Source organism: Mus caroli, unplaced genomic scaffold, assembly GCF_978045245.1.
Source record: "Mus caroli unplaced genomic scaffold, Mus_caroli_1 scaffold_4, whole genome shotgun sequence".
Taxonomy (NCBI): Eukaryota; Metazoa; Chordata; class Mammalia; order Rodentia; family Muridae; genus Mus; species Mus caroli.
In genome coordinates, this window is record NW_028227259.1 from 104,052,516 (window position 1) to 104,073,753 (window position 21,238).

Below are 21,238 nucleotides of genomic sequence, written 5' to 3' on the forward strand. Positions count from 1 at the left end.
TCCACCCAGGAGTAGTACGCAAATGGGACCTGGACTCCATGTTGTTTGTTTGTTAGGTCAGAGGGGGACATGAAGGTGGGTAGGTAAAAAGGTGGGGAGCATATGGAAGAAGTCTGGGGAAGTAGAATAAATATAATCAAACTATAGTGCATTAAATTCTGAAAGAATAAGTAAAAAGACCCTCTTGGGAGCATCCTAAGTCAGTCCTCCACGCTTGTGCTCTTGTGCTCCATCACAAAGCACACACTGAGCAGTATTCAGCCCCTCCGGCAGACAGGACAGGAGGTGAGGGTCGGTGTGCTGATAATTCTTCTGGACTCACAAGCTCACAGTCATTTAGATGGAAAGGAAGGAAGAGGAAAGGAACGGGTTTTTTTTTCCTGGTGTCACGTTCACGGCCGCTACTCCCACACAGTAATCCATGGCACATCACTCAGCAGGTGTATGAATGAGTGGCACGTGGCACGGGGACCTTGTGGTTGGCTATAAGAACTAACCCCCATGGAGCAGTCTAGGGAAGGGAAGGAGAAGGGCCACTTGCCCTGTTTCTGGTGTCTTCAGTCACTTGATTGAGCTCAACTTGGAACTGACCATGAAGCCTCTCAGAACCCTCTCAGGAGGCTGGAATTCCACAAAATAGCAATAATCAGTAACCATTTTTAAAAAATTTTGTCAATAGTCAAAATATGCCAATTAAAATAATAATGAGATCAAAATTTTTATCTGTCAGCTTGACTACATTTTGAATATCAATTTCTCTGAGGATGTGCCTAAGCAGCTTGGCATGAGCCTAGCATGAACGAGATCCTGGCAGCACCAACTGCACATGGCAATGAGTGGGATGAACAGTAATGCAATTTGTGCAAATAAACAATGCCTACTATGTTTTTAAAAATAAAAATTATTGTTGCTTTCAGTTGCTCTCATAGGAATTCAGTGTACAGGAGTATATGGATAATTGTGAAATTATTTTTTACAAATAGGTTCATTGTAATACTGTTGGTAGTCAAAGAAACAAGAAAATTATTTAAATGTTATCATAGGAGACATCTGAGAAAGAGACAATGAGGAATTAATTAAAGAACTTTGTGGCCGGGCAGTGGTGGCACACACCTTTGATCCCAGCACTTGGGAGGCAGAGGCAGGTGGATTTCTGAGTTCGAGGCCAGCCTGGTCTACAGAGTGAGTTCCAGAACAACTGGGGCTACACAGAGAAACCCTGTCTTGAAAAACCAAAAAAAAAAAAAAAAAAAAAAAAAACTTTGTGAAAATCATCACATGAAATGTTATGCATGGATTAATGAGCTAGATCTTTACATGCTAAAGTGTAAACATAATTGAAAAGTGTTGTTTTTTTTTTCTTTTTTTTTTATTACATATTTTCCTCAATTACATTTCCAATACTATCCCAAAAGTCCCCCATAGCGCCCCCCACTTCCCTACCCACCCATTCCCATTCTTTTGGCCCTGGCATTCCCCTATATTGGGGCATATAAAGTTTGCAAGTCCAATGGGCCTCTCTTTCCATTGATGGCCGACTAGGCCATCTTTCGATAAAAGTGTTGTTTTTTAAAATGTGTGCATGTGTGTGTGAATGTGTGTGTCCATGTGTGTGCATGCATGCATGCATGTTTATATGTATGTGTGCATGCATGTGTGTGTGCATGTGTGTACGTGCACATGTGTAAAAGAACAGTTAGAATGGTAGATTTAGAGATACCTGAAGCTTTGCTGCATCTCCATGAGATTGAAACAAAATGACGTGAATGTTGTACAGGGAGAGACAGAGTCACAGAAGGTGCTGGAGCACAAAGGTGCATAGCAACAGTGACTGGATGCAGTCCACACATTCATAAGTGCAAAACAAACATGGAGCCATGAAGGGCTGGAGGAAGGCAAAGAGGAGCTGGGAGCCAGGTCCAAAGCAATGTCTTCCCCAACAGAAGAACCACAGGGGTTTTACTCAAGAATTCCATGCCTACTGAGATAGGCACGAACCTTAGGAGTGGACACATTCCAGAATATTCTCCAGTAAAAAATGTCTCCCTAACAATATTCAGTTTAAGATTGTAATTCAAGAAAGAAAGACAATAGAGTTGTTTTGGACATGATTAGCTCCATGCCCTGGAGTTACTGTTTAAGAGGTGAAACAGTGGTCTGGGATGCCACACTTGCAGTGTAAGGTTTTTGCTGAAAACAAATGGAAAGACCTTATAATAGTTAACATCCATTGTCAATTTATAGTAGGCGTTAGTTGGTGAAGCATTCCATTGGTTGTGTCTGTCAGAATGTCTTCAAAAGAGGGTTAACCAGGAAAAGATGACCTTGAATGTGGGTAGACCATCCTATGGGCTGGGATTCGGTCTGGACAAAAAGGAAAAGAAAGAATGGCAGCTGGAAGCCAGCTGTTCTTGATCTGCCCAGCTGCGAGCCAGCAGCTCCATGCTCCTACTTCCTGCCGCCCCGAGCTCCTCCAACAACCACGCTTTTTCTGCCAGGACAGTCTCAAACCATGAACCAAACCATGAACCAAAGTAAATTCTCCTTATGTTGAGCTGTCTCTTGTTAGGTCTGTCTCAGCAGTGAGAAAGTAATCCAGGTAAGACACCTCGAGAGTACGTTGTACTAACGGGGCCTGCCTCACTCGGCAGCCAACACACTTAGGTGAAACTAGGGAAGACCACACTTCAGAATTGGAAAAGGAACCCAGAACAGCCACTGCTCTGCAGCATGCTGAGAACAGCAGATGCCCTTCAGCAGGGTGGCAGGCGCAGGACAGAAGGGAAGTGCCCACAAGCTCCCGATGGCTGGCAGGTTGCTAACAGCGTACTACGATGCAGACTGTGATTACCCCTTCCACCTTAGGCAGAGATGCTGTAACCAGGGAGCCATCTTAAGAGGGTCTTCCCATATAACCTGACCTCCAGAGAGTCCCTGCATCTTTATGCTGGGTAAGTTTTTCTGTATACTGTTTGAAGATGAGTCTGCCCTTCCCCACTTGCCTAAGGCATCTTCTGATTGGTTTAATAAAGTTCTGATGGCCAATCACTAGGCAGGAGAGGATAGGCGGGACGTCAAGTAGACATAGGAACTCTGGGGGGAAATCAGGCCTAGGGGTTTCTCCAGCCAGACCCAGAGAAAACTGGACGTATAAAATTGAGGAGAGGTAACAAGGCACGTGACAGAACATAATTAGTATAAATGGGTTAATTGAAGTTATACATGCTGGGAACAAGCCAGCTACAGCCAAGCTTTCACAATGAATAAAAGATCTCTGTGTCATTCATTACTTGGGCAACAAGTAATGTCAAGACAGTCCTGCGATATCTTTATATCTCCGAAGGAAGGAAGGAAGGAAGGAAGGAAAGAAGGAAGGAAGGAAGGAAGGAAGGAAGGAAGGAAGGAAGGAAGGAAGGAAGGAAGGAAGGAAGGAAATAAGAAAGTTGGGGATATAATTCAGTAATAGATGCTTCCTATCATGAAAAACTCTCCGAGACAGAATATATCAAATCAATAATCTAATAATGTACCTCAAAGTTTTAGAGAAAAAAAAAGAGAGAAATCAAGATTAAGCCAAGTCCAAAGTCAGTACAAGGAAAGAAATAATAAGTATCAGACTGAGGTGGAAACTAAACTAACAGTAGAATTCACCAATAAACAGAGTTTGTTTTTTAAAGTTAAACCCTTAGGTAAGCAGAAGAGGAAGAGGCTAGACAGACAGACAGACAGACAGAGATCAAGTTAGATACCACTGATATACATAGGGTCATTTTAAAAATTACATTTTAATAAGTTGAAAATCTAAAATAAATGGATCTAGAAGACCTGTTAAAATTGAACCAAAAGTATATTAAAAAAAAAAAAGCAGAGTAGGAAGAACTCTTGACAGGCTTCTATTTGCTTTTTAAAAAGAATATTATTAATTTAGTTTATTTTTATTTAATTCTAATTTAATTAAAATGTAGTACATCATTTTCCCCCTTCTCTTTCCTTTCCCATATCCCCCAACTCCATCTCAAAAAGATGGTCTCTTACATATATATAAATATATACATACAACCTGATTGTCCATTTAATGTTGCTTGAATATAATTTCAGGGCTAGAGGCTTGGTGCTGGTTAACCAATTAGTGGCCCATGCTTAGGTAAGATTACGTCTCTCTATCCACAGCCACTAATTGCCTTAGTTCTTTGTCTAGGGCGGGCACTGTGATATTTCTCCTTCCCCCTTAGCATGTCTATTTGTGTTGTTGTTCAGGTCTCATTTGGGCAGCCACGTTGTTATCATGGCAGCTTCCCTATCATCCTGGGAGAAACAGTCTAAGCAGATGACTTCCTGCTCCTCTGGCTGTCACACTCCTTCTAGCCCTCTTCCTGGGGATTCCCTTAGCTTTAGACGCAGGGGTTGTGCTTGAATGTATCTGCCAGGGCTGGACACCTCATAGTTAGTTGTTCTATGCATTTTAAGTGGCTGGGTTTTTCTCTATTCACTTTTTATTGCAGAGAGTATCACAAAGCTTTCCTACTACAAGTGGATCTTGGAAACTTTGGCAGCCAGATACAGAGCAAAGAAAGTGAATGTCAAAGACTGTTAGGTAAGCTGACCTAGATAGCAGGCTTCTAAGTCCTGTTCCTGAGCAATGACTCACCACAACCAGCCAGGATTACTTCCTGATTTTTCAGCCTCTGTCTAGGAAGAGCACTTCTCTGGGATGAACCCAATGGAAGTTCTGTGCTCCAAACATTAACCATGGCCAAGAAAGGATAGAGGGATGCCCTGCTTCAGAAGGAGCACTCAGTTGGCACAGTTGATGACAAAGGTCAAAACACACAGACAGACACACACACAAGCATATACATATATGCACAAATACACACATGCACTTACACACACATACACATGCGAGTTTAGAAAAAGTTGAAAATTCTTTTAGGAAGTTGTACTATGACCCTGTTTCTCCCATGATCCAGAGATTTGGGGAACAAGATCGTCTTCATCTCTTCACTCCCAAAAATAGTTGAGCAGCTTCAAGGGATACCACACACCCTATTTCCTCCAGGGGATACCACACACCCTATTTCAAGTTGTTTAATTTTAGGTTTTGGTCTTTCAACTGGGAAATTATTTTTAAGACTTATCTTATTAGTTAATTATGTGGCTGGGGTGTGTATGTGTGTTCAGGTGCCCTCAGCTCTGGAGCTGGAGTGACAGGCAGGTGTCAGCTGCCTGACATAGGTGCTGGGAATTGAACTCAGATCCTCTGCAAGAGTAGAAAATACATGCTTTTAACTGCTGAGCCATCTCTCTAGTCCCAGAGAAATTATTAATAAGCCAAATCTATTAAGGGAAGAAATAGAACTGATCTGGGCATTTTCATTACAGTCCTACAAATTTATCATCATGAGGCAATATTTATTAGAAAGAGAATTAAAGGGAAAAAACTAGATTAAAAAAATTCATGAATAATGAAAACTAATCTCTCCCATTTAATTTTCCCTACATCTGTCTAGATGAAATTACACCTACTAAATATTGACTTTACCTCTCAGAACCTGAAGGCATGTGACATATTTTATTTGACATAGATCACTACATTTAACCTCCAGCTAAGGATGGGGCTAGCACATCTCATTCAGTGACACAGGAGAAAGCTCGCAAGTCACAGAGTAATCGCCTTATATAGATTCCTCTGTCGCCTGGGGGGGGGGGGGGCTGGCTGATGGGTGTGCTCTGCAGATAGCTCCTACATTCTCACACAAACAGAAAAGAATAGGCTCCTCTTGTACAGCACTATAAACTTGAATGAGGAAAAAATTATCTTTCTTTCACCAAATTCTGTTTTCTTCCATTTAAATGCAAGACACAAAGGACAGTGCGCCAGCAGCACTTCTGAATTTGCCTCTGATTGGGTGTTTGTGAGCAGTATTCCTACCTACCATATTGCTACAGATTCCTTGCCAAACTACTGTACACATCACTACCTCATAATCGCAGTGGGTATCCATCTTACTGTAGTATTGTGATAACTGGATTTTGATAAAATTGGTTTTCTTCGTAATTCTATATATTTCATCTTGTGTATTCAAAAAACATTATTCTAGAGTCCAAAGGGGATTCGTGGCACAAAATCAACAACACAATTGGGTTTAGAATTTCTGCACAGAGTATCTCAAGCACTAGGGAATCTAAAGCAGCCTCCAAAATGGGGGGCCTTTGATAGGATGGGGGAAACCCCTTGCACTCTGGGGTCATCCTGATGTTCAATCACAAATCATCAGACCCATTGATAAACACTGTGTTCGCCCCAAGACCCAACACAACCCCAGGATAAATCAAGCCTCAACTCTTCACACAGGTCTTTTCTCTTTCTTGGGTCCCCTTTACACTCACAGCTCTCAGTGTACACAGGGTCTCACACACTGCTTGGGTCAAACACAAAGCAACCGTCATTCGTCTAACATAATCACAGGCTCTGGAGCAATGCACTAGGCCCCAGTGGTTCTAAGACACAATAACAGCAGCAGAACCCATGAGAAAGGTCTGAACCTATCTGTGTTTCCTCTTTAACTGTGGAAACAGTGCCTGGCTAGAAAGAAATCTCTATGTCTTCCATGCACAAATCCACCGTCTCTCTGGTATTTTCCTCTGGACATTGACATCAGACTAAGAGTTTCCATCTGGTTCTCAGCCTTCCACTGTGGGAAGACAGCATTCTGGGACACTGGAGTTTTTCCACCTGACCAACCCTTGCAGAGGTGTGCCTTCAGCTACTCATGCACTAGCTAGACAACAAACACTTGTAGGCATTGTTATCTCCGTCAGAGTCCTTTATAAAGCATAAAGAGAAGAGTCTAAGGCCAAACTCATGATGGTTTGGAAATGGCCCACTTTATAGTCTCAGAACACTATAAAACAAACGAGGATTTCCCAGCAGCCCAGCAGAGTGGCGAGAGACTCAAGGTTCTAGAAGACTGGATCAGAATCAGAGGAGGACTGTTGTTACATGAAGCCAGACCCAGACAGCACAGGAACGCAAGCTGGGTACTATGGAAACAGCATCAACTGTCAAGACAAAGAGCAACAAACAAGTCCAAGAACGAGGGAGGTACTCGGTGCTCAGCGGAAGAATCTACGTGCCTGAGCGGAAGGATCTACAGCTGTAAATCTAGAGTGGAGGAAGACTTGAGAGCTGAGAAACCCTAATTCCTCAGTATTTGTGTTGATTGTTTATTGAACTAAAGAAAGTGTGTGCCTGGTATTTTTAAAGTATTCAAGAACAGCATTATAATATTCATCCAGTGGTAACAGAGCCTCTGAGACCAAGCTGTCAGTCACGCTGAGGCACTTCAAAGGAAGGCTGGCAAGGACACGGGCCCCAGAGCTGGCTTCAGAGTCAGAAAGGCCATGTGCAGCTCTAACTCCCAACCAAGCGCCCCCTCCTTGTGACTGTGCAAGCACCTAAAGGCCTACAGGGCTAGGGTTCACTATCTTCAACTCTCAGACAAGGCTTCTGCCAGGGACTAGCGGACACTGTCCAAGAATGCTAACATCTTGACAACAAAGCTACTTCAAGAAGTGTTCTGCTACACTCAGACAGCTTCAGTAACACACGGAAACCAGAGGAACCCCTACTGCAGCCCTGCCCAAACCAACCCGTTCCCTCACCGTGACATGCCAACGTGATTTACCTCACCCACTTCCTAATGTTTCCTCATATCTCTTTTCTTGACAGGCCCAAGTCAAAAATGTCTTTTAAGGTTGACTAGCTGGTATTTTCCTAAGGAAATGTGTTTAAGCTATAAAAATGTTGCTTTCATAAGAAAATATTTAATCTTAAATTCTACATTGTAAATGTTCTACATTGTAAATGTGATATGTAGAGATGAAAATGTTTGAAGATGATTTCTGAGATTAGGGCAGAAAGGCAAATTTTTCTTTACTGCTGTTACAACATCTTTTTAAACGATGAATAAATGGAAAATAGAAAGGGGGGAAAGAAAGAAGATTGGTAGGTAATAGGTTATAGATGATGAGTGGATAGAGAGAGATGGATAGACGATAGATCATAGATGAGATGATGGGTATTTATTTATTTATTTATTTATGGTACGAGTACTTCATGTGCATATACACCTACGTGCAAGGGGAGGACATCAGATCCCATTACAGATAGATGTGAGCCACCATGTGGATGCTGGGAATTGAACTCAGGACCTCTGGAAGGACAGCCAGTGCTTTTAACCACTGAGCCACATCATCAGCCCTCATAAATCGATATTTTAATATCCTCCCTAAATGGGCTATTTCTTTTTTTTTTAATTTACATTGTATGTGTCCATGAGAATGTATGTCACATGTGAGTATGTGTGCCCACAGATGCCAGAATAAAGTACAGGGACCTCTGTAGTTATAGGCACTCACTCGGGAATGCCTGTAACCCACTATGCCATCTCTTCAAACCCTTGGGCTCTCTTCCTCACGTTATCTAACACTAAGAAGTCTAGAGGTTCCCTTGGATCACTTCAAAGTAAGAACGCTGTGTAATTTTTTACAGTAAAAGCTCCTGCCAGTTTTACCTCTCCCTCACCCTTGTTGAGACAATTACACAAGAAAACACTCAAAGAACTGCAAGGAACCCCTCTTTGCTTGTAGAGGAACCTTGAGCTGGCCATCAGTCACATTTGAGAACCCATGACTGACTACCAGTGAATTTTCCTTTTACTGCTCATCCTGGATCAGTGATGAACAATAATTACTATCTCTTGTTTGGGTCTGACAACCATGAGATCAACCCACATGTAGCTCTGAGAACTACTAATCCTCTCCCCGCGCCCCCCGGGCCTGGGACCCCTAGCCACAAGTGACATGGAGCAAGAGACTGGTCTTCCCAAAGGGCGGTGGCTCTTGTGGGTGTCAGGTGTAGAACTGAAGAATACGGCCTGCCTTGTGCTGGGGAGGGAGACAAACTTCTGCTTGATTGACACAGCAGTCCCCAGACCACATTCTCCACGGCTGCATGGCCTCTCAGAGATGTAAGCTTAAATTCCAGAACCCTGCATGGAAATTCCTTTTTGCTCTTAGACAAAACCCAACTGAAAGCAGCCCAACAGGAGACAGTGTGGGTCTCATTTGTACCTGTAAGTGAGAAATAGCAAACTAACTGCAGTAAAAACTGTGTCGTTTTACATATAAAGTTAAGGATATCAGACAATTGTATCTGCTATGTTAACTTGTGCTCCCAAAAAAGATACAGCGACACCCTAACATCCCACAGAAGTGATCCTCTGAGGAATGGGCTCTTTGCGGATGGAATCAAGTCAGAATGAGGTGGTGGGCGAGGGTCCTAACCTAATGTGACAGAGGCCCTTAGAGAAGAGGAAACTGAGGGGCTGTAAAGACAGAGGCAGACACTGAACTGCTAAGCCTTGAACCTCAACAGGAAACGCTGTCTGCAGGGCAGAGAACCTAAGAGGAGGCAGGCAATCTACCTTCAGAGGGCACCAAGTGCTGTTGGCATCTTGATTTCAGATTGTAACCCCCAGAACTGTAACAGCGAATAACTGTTTCCGGCCACTCGCCTGTGTTGTTCTGTTATAACAGCAGTGGGAAACTAACAACATTATTTCTCAGTTTCCAGTGTGTGCGTGTGTGTGCTTGTGTGCATGTGTGTGTGCACTGTGGTGGGGGGCGGTTGTGGTGGATGGGGGAATGGTGTATGTGTGTGTGTGTGTATACATACTGTGATAGATGGGGTGGGGGGTGTGAGTGTGTGTGTATATGTACTGTGATGAATGGGGTGGGGGTGTGAGTGGGGGTGTGAGAGTACACTGTGGTGGGTGGGGGCATGGTGTGTGTGTGTGTGTGTGTGTGTGTGTTTGTGCTGTGATGGATGGGCGTGTGGGGGAGTGTGTACAGTGTGGTGGGTGGGGGCATGGGTATGTGTGTGTGTGTGCTGTGTTGGGGATGAGATGAGGGGGTAGGAGGCTGTATATGTGGTGTGGTGTGTGTGTGTGTGTGTGCTGTGGTGCAGGAAGGGGTGGAGGGGTGCATGCACGTGAGCATGTAGTTGCCTGTGTCCAGAGCAGGAGGGTAGGAGGCCAAAGCAGGACATCAGGTATATTCCAGGTATATTCCTCCATCACTTCTACACCATTGCATTGAGACAATAATCTCAAGATCACTGAACCAGAAGCCGCCATTTTAGGCCAGCTGTCTGTCCAGTAAGCGAGCTGTAGTTCACCTGCCTCTGTCCCTTGGTGCTCATCACAGACACTGGACCCCAGGGTTCAGATTCAAGTCTTAATGTTTGCAGAGCAAGTGCTCCTGCCCACTGGGCTGTCTCCCGGCCCCCTCATAAAGTCAGTAACTTCCACATCACCATGAGACTCTCCGTGGCCTTCTCTTTAATAATAGTACCTTGTACATTCATTCACTGGGATGAAAAGAAACAACCTGTCCGATAGATGCAATGAACGATGTTAGTAAATATTCATTACAAATGGTTGCTCTTGCTAGGTTGCCAGATCAAACACAGATTGCCTTGTTAAATTTGAATTTCAGATAAATGAATAATTTTTAATACAAGTATGCCTCAAATGATGCATAGGATATAATTACATTAAAAATAGTCACTATTTATCTGAAACTCAAATTTAACTAGATAGCTCACATTTTTACTTGTTAAATTTAGCAACAATATATTCTGCCTCATAAATGCAAGGTCCCCCTTCTTAATATTCAGCTATCTGCTGTGTGTTTCTGTCCTTGAGCCAATAAACAAACTACCACATTTTGTGTACTATACAGCCTATTCTGGGTCTCTGCTTGCAAGGCCTCTAGTTAATTTGTGGATGCCATTAACAATTATAGATGGATGCTGGTGGCTGCAGTGAGTTTGCTTTGGGTAAGCACCATGACATCCATATAGCTTTTATAAAATGCTACACAATCAATAAAAAGAAATTAGAGCCATCAATTCTGGGCGTAAAGATGTAATCAGCATCCCGGGCATGTTTAATTCTTTATTCCAATGCTGGGGCAAGCAGAAGAATAAAGAGGAAGTTTTTCCCTTTTCCACCACTAAATTAATTGTTTCTTTGTAAAACTACAACCCACCCTCTCACAGATAGTGCTGTCTGTCAAGAGGAGACTCTGTCATCTGCATCTTCAGTCTTGTTTCTTACTCTCTTTGGACCACTGCTCCTTCAGCTGTAAAATGAAGGAGACAGAAGATAGGATTCCAAGGTGTCAGGACCCAGGGAGGAGCTGCAGGCTGTCTCAGCCCCTCCCTGCCTGCTCCCTTTGTTTCCCTGCAGGTGCCCAAGCCTCCAGCACAGCCCTTCCCTAGGGCAGTAACAGCTTTCCTGAGCGTGACAGAAACTATTTCCAAATCTGACTCCATACATCAAAAGGTTCCATGAATGATGTTGACAGACAGACAGACAAAACTGGGAGGAAATACCTGCATTTTACAATATAGAAAAACTTAAATATTCCAGTCGGAGATAGACAAGGGATATGTTAGTTTACGCAGAAAGGGAGACAGAGACAGGGGATAATAAATGCAAAAATATTTTCATGTACTAGTATTTAAAGATAGATGTGTTAAAGAAAAAAACACACAATTTGCCCATCAAATTAACACAATCCCTTTAGGTAAACAACCCACTGTCAGGAGACTGTGCTCTCAGACACTGCTGATGTGTGACTATGTAGGATAATGTAATCATTTTAGAGACCAATTTACTAATAGCTCCATCTCCCTTGGCTTACAAGAAAATGGAAAGCTAGGCTACCTAATACTTTCACCGCAACTACGGAGTCTACTGGAAAGGAAGTCTTGGTCGCCCAGCAGGTAAAGAAGCCACACTCTGCTGAGGGGCTGGGGCAAGTGAAGGTGGGCTGGGCGTTGGCTAGCAGAGTTATAACCACCGACTCCCATCTTATGGCCGTTTGTGTTGATACAGACATTGTCTCCTGCTTTTGAGCTATACTGTTACCGTTATCAATCTACCTTTTTCTGACTTAATATAGAGCAGAGATGTGATTAGCTTTAAAACATAGTTTATATTTTGCAGGATATTAGGCTGGGGTTCTACCTAAATAAAGACTATTGCTCAGAAGCAAAGATAAGACCAATCTTAAACCAAGAAGGTGACATCATAGTAAAGTAAGTCTGGTCCAAATGAGGAGTGGCCAACTGGCCCATCTCCCACAGGTGAGCCTCGGGCTGATCAGATAATGGGTTTCCCTTTTCTGGGGAGGTGTTTCCCTGGACCTCAGACGCTGAAGCAGGAATGGGGTACTGTAGCTATCAAAGTTTAAATATGGGTAGAAGTCTTTAGATGCCAAGAATGAAGTGTTCCATCAAGGGGATAAAGCACAGTGTAGCTAGACAATATAGGACGATCCTTTTCAGGTTGGCATTTAAATCATTTGCAGTGCTTATCGTCACAAGTTATATAATGACAAGGCACCCTGTGTCTTGTACTTTGTAATAGATTCATAGAGAGGAGCTGGATGTGATGGCGATGTGGCGGTACACACTCGGGGTCCCGGCAACCAGAAGGGTAATAGATTCATAGAATGGGGCTGGATGTGGTGGTACCCACTCAGGGTCCAAGCAGCCAGGACTGGGGGAGGATTATGAGTTCTGAGCCAGCTTGGACTATGTGGTAAGACCCTGTCTCTAAAACAAGAAAGAAGAAAAAGAAAATAAGCAATTAAAAGAGTATCATTTTGAGGGGATCTGAAGGCTGGTTTTCAACCTCCATGGCCCTCTCTATTTCTGGCACAAAGGCTGACACACAAAGCCTCAGAGGTCCAAAACTCATCCAATGATGTCCCCATCTCGCTGGTCTAATTGACGGCCTCATTAAACCCTCCCTACTCGAAGAAGGAAAGGGACTCTGCCTCCCATCCATTCTGCAAGCCTTTGCCAGGCTGGGAATTTTTTGTTGCTGTTTTTTAAAATGTATTTATTCATGATGTATACAGTGTTCTGCCTGCATGTATGCCTGCTCACCAGAAGAGGGCACCAGATCTCATTACACATGGTTTTGAGCCATCACGTGGTTGCTGGGAACCAAACTCAGGACCTCTGGAAGAATAACCAGTGATCTAAACCTCAGAGCCGTCTCTCCAACCCCAACTCCTAGGGTTGTGTGAACTGTGTCTCTTTCATCACAAAATAAGGTCTTACTTTCTTCTGAAAACTACACGGGGGGGTGGGGAGGGGGTTATGTCATTCTTCTATGTGATAGCAGCAACCTTTGCTCTATTTCCCCTTATTATTCTTTTCCTCATCTGTCTTGTGATTCACCTGCTCTGGGTTTCTTTAATCATATGACAAGGGGCCTTAAGCCCTTTCTGAGGCAATGAAGAACAAGGATTAATTAAGAGTGTACACATACATTTTTGACTGAAATAGAATGCCCAATTTATTGTGGCTCAAATAATAAAGAGATGGATTCTTAAAAGTAACCGGAAGTCTAAAGTCATGCTGTCAGCGCCATCTTTCAGGACCCAGGCTCCATGCATCTTTTTACTCTGCTCCACTCAACACGCTGCATTTTATCTCTGACTGGTTTCTTCATAGTCATAAGAAAACTACAATTACTTAAATTATGCTTCTGTGCCACAGTACATAAAAATAAAAGAAAATGGCCTTTATAAATCTGTTTAACACAGGAAAAGCCTGAAAAACTGGCAGTAAGTTATTTTACATCTCCTTGTCCAAAAGTGACCTATACTGAATCCCGCTGACTGTAAGCACACTGAGGCTCACTGAAGAGATGGCTCAGTGGGAGACAGTGCTTGCTCTGAAGTCATGAGGATCAGAGTTCAGGTCTCAGCATCCATATAACAAGCCAGGCAACCCTGCTACTACCTGTAAATCCCTACAAATCTCCCCAGCTCTGTCCCAGGCAGCGGGATTGCTGGGGCTTGGATAATAGTCTAGCCAAAAATTTGGGAACCCCAGATTAAAGAGAGAGAATAAATCTTTTTTTAAAGAGTCTTTTAGTCTGAGAAGTGGGTTTCCAGATGGAAGAGGGACCCCACGTTCCATGGAACCACATGTGCCACGTGAACTGACTGGACCACCAAGAGTTCATACGGACAGGATGGAGTGAGGTTAAGGACAAGCAGATCCATCAGTGTGTACCTACTAAATTAAGCTGATGTTCTTTTTTTAATTCTAAGCCTAATTTTTGCATTCAACATGCCTGTCACCTTTGCATCCAAAAGACTCCTAACATAGGCAGTCATTTCCACCCCTTTCCCTGCGTGTGTGCACCCATATACACCTCCATGTGTGGAGTCCAGAGGTCAGTGTAGGATGTCTCGTTCAGTCACCTTATCTTTTGAAATAGTGGCTCCCTGAACCTGAAGCTCACCAAGTCAGCCTCACTGGCTGACCTGCAAGCCTGCAGCGTTTTAATGTGGATTCTGGTCCTGAAACATAGCTCCACTCCACTGACTGAGCCATCTCCCCAGCCCACCCTGCTCCTCATTTCTCTTACACACAGAAACCTTCCTGGAGCCTTCTTGCAGCAGAGTCCCTAGTCCATGTGTTCAGCATGGTCAGTGCAAAGCCTAACTGTTCATTGCTTAAAGTGGTCGACATTACCCAGACACATTTACAGACTTTCTTTCTGCGATGTTACATCCTTTGCTTAGTGACTACCACCCTTATCTAGAAGTCTCCCTGTGCTGAGTTGCTGTATGTGATTCACTAAGAAAAGCCTCATATTTACCAAGAGTGTGAAATTCCCGCTGACTAACAACGCCCCGCTGTGGACCGACCACGTACATATTCATTGTCTTATTTAATCCTTGTGAGGTTAGCGCCATTATTGGTATTTCACAGATTAAAAACATTTATAACTGCATTAATAATTAATATTAAGTGGCCTTGGCCAGCCAGAGATCATAAGAGATAGACTGGGAATCTGACCCACTTATCAAGTGGCATTATACCAATTACTTTCGGGCTCTTTGTAAGGAAGGAGGAGTCGGGGCTTTGTCGTGTTTATTATGTGGCTGCACTTTTAGGAATCGTGAAACTTGGTGAATGTCATTTAAATCCACCGTGATCCTTAGCGTTTTGTTCTGTGAAGTAGAAGCAGAGTAGCTCACAGTGCCGGGTCACTGACACAGCAGCAAGTGAAGAGCAGTGCTGGAAATCCCTGAGCCGTCCCCACTAGTACACAGGCCGCTGGCTCTGCTGCAGCCCTCCTCCGCCCATCCTGGCTCCAAGCACGGTTTCCTCTGTTCGTGTATTCATTTGGGAAACCCTTTGGAGCTAGGAATTTTCAGGACAAAGACAAAGAAACAGCGTTCTCCTTAAAGGCCTGTCTTACTGTTGGCAACCTTCCCACTGCCCGGATTAGCAAATTTCATGGAGAGATTTAAAGTGCAATGCTTCTGTATGCTAAGCTCGTGAAATCAAATTGATAATAATTACAAGCTGGGCGTGGTGACATATACCTGTAATCCCAACACTCGGGAAGCTGAGGCAGGACAGGCATAAGTTTGAGGTCAGCTAGGGCTACAGTGAGTTCTAAACCACTCTGCATTACAGAGTCAGATTCCATCTCAAAAGAAAAAGAGGAACACTCCTCCATTGTTGGTGGGATTGCAAGCTTGTACAACCACTCTGGAAATCAGTCTGGCGGTTCCTCAGAAAATTGGACATAGTACTACCGGAGGATCCAGCAATACCTCTCCTGGGCATATATCCAGAAGATGTCCCAACCGGTAAAAAAGACACATGCTCCACTATGTTCATAGCAGCCCTATTTATAATAGCCAGAAGCTGAAAAGAACCCAGATGTCCCTCAACAGAGGAATGGATACAGAAATTATGGTACATTTACACAATGGAGTACTACTCAGCTATTAAAAAGAATGAATTAATGAAATTCCTAGCCAAATGGATGGACCTGGAGGGCATCATCTTGAGTGAAGTAACACAATCACAAAAGAACTCACACATTATGTATTCACTGATAAGTGGATATTAGCCCAAAACTTAGGATACCCAAGATATAAGATACAATTTGCTAAACGCATGAAACTCAAGAAGAATGAAGACCAAAGTGTGGACACTGTGCCCCTTCTTAGAATTGGGAACAAAACACCCAGGGAAGAAGTTACAGAGACAAAGTTCGTAGCTGTGATGAAAGGATGGACCATTTAGAGACTGCCGTATCCAGGGATCCATCCCATAAGCAGCTTCTAAACGCTGACACCATTGCATACACTAGCAAGATTTTGCTGAAAGGACCCAAATATAGCTGTCTCTTGTGAGACGATGCCGGGGCCTAGCAAACACAGGAGTGGATGTTCACAGTCAGCTATTGGATGTATCACAGGGCTCCCAATGGAGAAGCTAGAGAAAGTACCCAAGGAGCTAAAGGGATCTGCAACCCTATTGTTGGAACAACATGATGTACTAACCAGAACCCCGGAGCTCTTGTCTCTAGCTGCATATGTATCGAAAGATGGCCTAGTCGGCCATCAATGGAAAGAGAGGCCCATTGGACTTGCAAACTTTATATGCCCCAATATAGGGGAATGCCAGGGCCAAAAGAATGGGAATGGGTAGGTAGGGAAGTGGGGGGCGCTATGGGGGACTTTTGGGATAGCATTGGAAATGTAATTGAGGAAAATATGTAATAAAAATATTAAAAATTAAAAAAAAAAGAAAAAGTAATTACGGGAAATTAGAGGGATCTGTAGTTAGAGGATAATGAGAGAAATGACCAGAACCATAAATAACAATTCAGTTCCCCACCAACATTCATCAGATGACCCCAAGGGCTTCCAGATAGGACCGGCATTTTCTCAGTCCCAAACATGGCCCAGTTCACAACTCATTATGACTGTATCAATTCCAAAGCTTGGTGGTCTGATCCCAGTTTGCATGACAGGATCCACTGGGGCTCTGGGGCAACCCTGATTTCCCAGATGAATGATGATGGACATTTACGACGCTAGAGAGCCAGGGTGAAGATGAATAACTTAACGTTTTGCAAAGTGTTTTGAATCCTCACTCGAGAGCCGAGAGAGCCGCTCATACAGCTGGCTGCTGTGCGATTAGCATTTGCTTGCTTCAAGTTCCTGCCATATTTCAAGACCCTCAGAAAGACCTAGATTAAAGGCAATGCCCAGGAACCCGCTGATGGCTTTTAGATTGCACTTCCCCAGAGGCTGGCAAGCTGACAGAGACAGAGCACCCCTATTCAGTGCCTCCCTTTCAGACACACACTGCACCCTTACTTTCAGACATGGGATCGAGAGCACAAAAGTCACATTTGAACTGACATCTGATGTCCCTCAAGGCCATGCGGCAGACTGCCACCACACTGTTGTATTTTGGAACATTTCCAGGCTAATGGCAAAATGATTTCTCATGGGACCATCGAAGGGGGAGGATTGAGTGGAGATTTATCTTGCTATTTAAAAAACTAAATATTTTGAGTGGTAATCACTGAAACTGTCTTAAAATGTGTGGCTTCTAGTAATTTCCAATTTGACTAAAACTATACTTACAGTCTGATTATCCTTGGAAAAACTGGAACAAGGCTCGGTTTTTAAATTCTATATTACTGTTTCATCCTCAAGAGTGCTTTTTTTTTTAATTAGTTGACAATTGGACACATGGTTTAAAGAATAAAAACACATCCATCCACCCAGTAAGGAGATTTAACTGGATTGCCTCTCCCTTTGAAGCATCTTGCCAGTCCTTTTGAGTTTTATTAAAGAATATCAGAACAGGAAGTTGTCCCTTTGATAATTGTGAGACCAATGCACAGCTCTCAGAGATTTCCACAGCAAGACCGAGGCAGCTCTGTAAGCCAGCGGACATGATGACCAGAGCTTCAGAAATCTACATTTGGAGGGTTCTCCCTGGGAGAAGTCTGACTTTTAAATAAATAAATAAATAAGTCACAAAATGTCTGAGGTAGTGCCATAAATATTATCAAAATTGACTATAATTATCAAATTTATAAGTGAAATGGGGAAAATTGTGACTTTATCAAGACCTATTTTGAATTTCCGATTTTCTTCTTTTTTGGTTATGGTGAAGAATAACAGTAATTTCTGTAGCCTTGGCCTTCCAGGATACTCTCCGAGTGTCTCCTTCCAGCTGCACTGAGAAGCAGATACAGGAAAGCTATCAGTAGGCAACAGACCCCCACCCATCTCCTCAAATTTCAAAATGACCAGAATGGCGCTGGATGGCTTGCCCTCAGTAAATAAGTCAACGAATGCCCTTCTTTTGGCTAAAAAGAAGCCAGGGACTTTTCCGTGGCATTTAGTGACAGTAATTCCTCAGCATTAGCTAGAGAGGCAGTGACAAGGCAGAGAGGCACAAAGAGTGGAGGATGAAGTTGTGTCAGGTGTCTTCTCTGTTCTGCTCCCTAATTCCAATTAAAAAGCTGGTCCCTACAGAGGAACAAACATAACCAATCATCATCATTGTCATCACCTTTTCTTGCACACCTACCATATGAAAGTTACCTTGTAGACATCATTGTTAATATTTCCAATAACTCCATAAGATCAGAATGACTGACCCCCATATTACAAATGAGAAAACCAAATGTCGAGACATTCAAGCACATGTCCAAGCACATGTAGCTAGTTCAGTGCAGAAGAAGCAGAGTTTAAACTCAGGCAGAGCTGTCAGTCCCACAGCTCACACAGACCCAGGCAGCCTGAACTGTGGCACTGAAAGCACATCTTTCTCTATACTTTGCAAACTTCTTAGATACTTGGGTCCCTGTTATGTGTGTAGTCTTCAAAACACATAGAAATCACATAAAAACGGTGGCTACATTTACACAGTTGCTATGTGGCAAAACTTTTCCTGGGAAGCAGCAACACCATGTCAATAAGTCCCAGATAGGAACCCACAATAACCAAAGTACAGATAACACCAAAGTCCACTTGGTGGACCAATGGATATTGGTGTTACTTACAGAAATATGGGTGAGGGCTTAGTTGCAGGAGTAACTCAAAGACAACTGCACTGACAGCTCACAAAACTGGTTGCCTGGAGCACACTGCACAGCCTACGGGCAGCTCATCAGGTTGGAGAGTGTCCTTTCCAAGTGCCTCAGTTGGTCAAAATCTCTTCCAGGAAGTTTGGCTGGTTTCTGCTTCTTCCAGGCAGCTGATTTGGTCTCAGTCTTCCTTGCATCTTGGCTTGTCTGAGAGAGACTCTCAACACTCTGTTGTTTACTCTTGGGAGGGAGGAGCCTAGTGAATCTGGTCAGTTTCAGGGACTTCCTGAAGCTATTTTGACTTGTTCACCTTCCTGTTCATGGAGAGTTCCTGAAGAATGAGATGTCTCTATCTCAGAGGGAGCTGTTATACAATGACCTGCCCCTTCCTCGAGTTCTTACATTCTTTCCACATGCTCTTCTAAATGATCCCTTAGCCTGAGAGGGGGTGGCTGTAGATGTCAACATATGGATAAGAATTAGGTCACTGGACCATAGCCACAGTCACTTGCTCCCAAGAGGGTAGCCAGTGGTTATGAGTTGAGGCTGACAACTGATCTATGCAAGCAAGCACACATGTTTACAAGGCAGAGTGACAAGGACATCATGTCCATCTAGGAAAAACATAGAAGTTACCTTCTCCACTGGAACCTATGGCCTCCCCAGTCACAAATTTTTGTTCTGCTCACACTACCAGAAGTGAATGCCCTCTTAGGGAGTGGGGCTTAAATCCAATCAAAAGGCTGCAGGTCTCACCTAGGACAGCCAAGCCACTGTTGTGTAAGCAGGCACAGCCAGCCTCATAGGTGAGTATTTTAGCATGCAGGATCCATAGGCAAGCAGCAATGTTGGTAACAGTTATCCACCAGAAGCCTGTGTGGCCACTTCTGGCACCGTGAAAGCCAACCAGTAGAGTGGGAGTTTGCAGTTCAGTCCCAGGTCCTACAGTTAAAGCATGCCATGTCTTCAGCAATTGAGTCTTACTGTCTAGTTCTGGCATAATACCAGCAGCATAAACACAGCTCACAGGGAGGCTTACTCCTGGCTCTGGGGTTTTCATATCCTCCGGGAGTGTCTTTTTTAAGATTTATTTTTTTTTATGCATATGGGTGCAGTGCAGCTGTCTTCAGACACACACTAGAAGAGGGCATCAGATCCCATTACAGATGGTTGTGAGCCACCATGTGGTTGCTGGGAATTGAACTCAGGACCTCTGACAGAGCAGTCAGTGCTCTTAACTACTGAGGCATCTCTCCAGCCCCAGGAGTGTCTTTTTCTACCCATGTAGGAGCCTTCTGATTCGTTTCTGTTTAATTAACTCAACCCCTGTAGGTAAAAGCGCCATCATACCTGGTTGTCTCACCAGTGGCTTCCCAAATCTTCCAAACACTCAGAGGTTTACATGCTGCCATCTACCTGACAAAAGCTTCTCCAGATGATAGGCAGGGCAAGGCCATGTGCCGAACCACCATCCCATAACCAACAGTGGCCAAATGATGGGCAGGCAAGGCCACATGCCGAACCACCATCCTATAACCAACAGTGGGTTACAAAGATCCCCCTGGTGGAGCTCCCTGACAGTCCGTGGTCATCTGTGCTTTGCAGTGCTAGTGAGCCCAGTTCACAACTGAGAAGACACTAAAGTGGAACCCAGCAAGGTCTGATACAGCATGCAAAGGCTCCACTCATTCGTGTCAGTTGCTTCCTCCACAGATCAAGCCTGGGTCCTAAACATGGACAAGGGCTCTAACTTAATTAGCACCCTGCAACACTTGGTCGTTTTCTCTGAGCCGTTACATTTTCATATTCTTGAGCTCTCCCGTGATAAATTACTTTGTCTAACTTAATCAGTTCAGACCTACTGGAGGCCAAATGTGAACATGGCCCTGCTCTTCCCTGCTCCATCTGCTGACTCCCTAGGTCAGACGGACCCTGGGCTAGCCCTGCAGCTGTTAGCCTCCCCATTCACCATACCTGGTTGTTGGAGGAGGCCCTGGCTGGGCAAACCATCTCCATCCCTAGAATAACCTTTTGCTGGAGGGAAATTTCCCCTCCTTATTCTGGAGGGATAAGTTCCCACCCTTGGGCCAGGCTTGGTCACCTTTGCCTGTGTTACTCTGTCACGGATACCTGCTGTGACCTGCTCCTCCGCCTTCAAAGCCTTGCAGAGGCTCCTCAGCACACGGTTTGGTTTCTTACCAGTTTTCTCCTTAGGAACTCCAGCT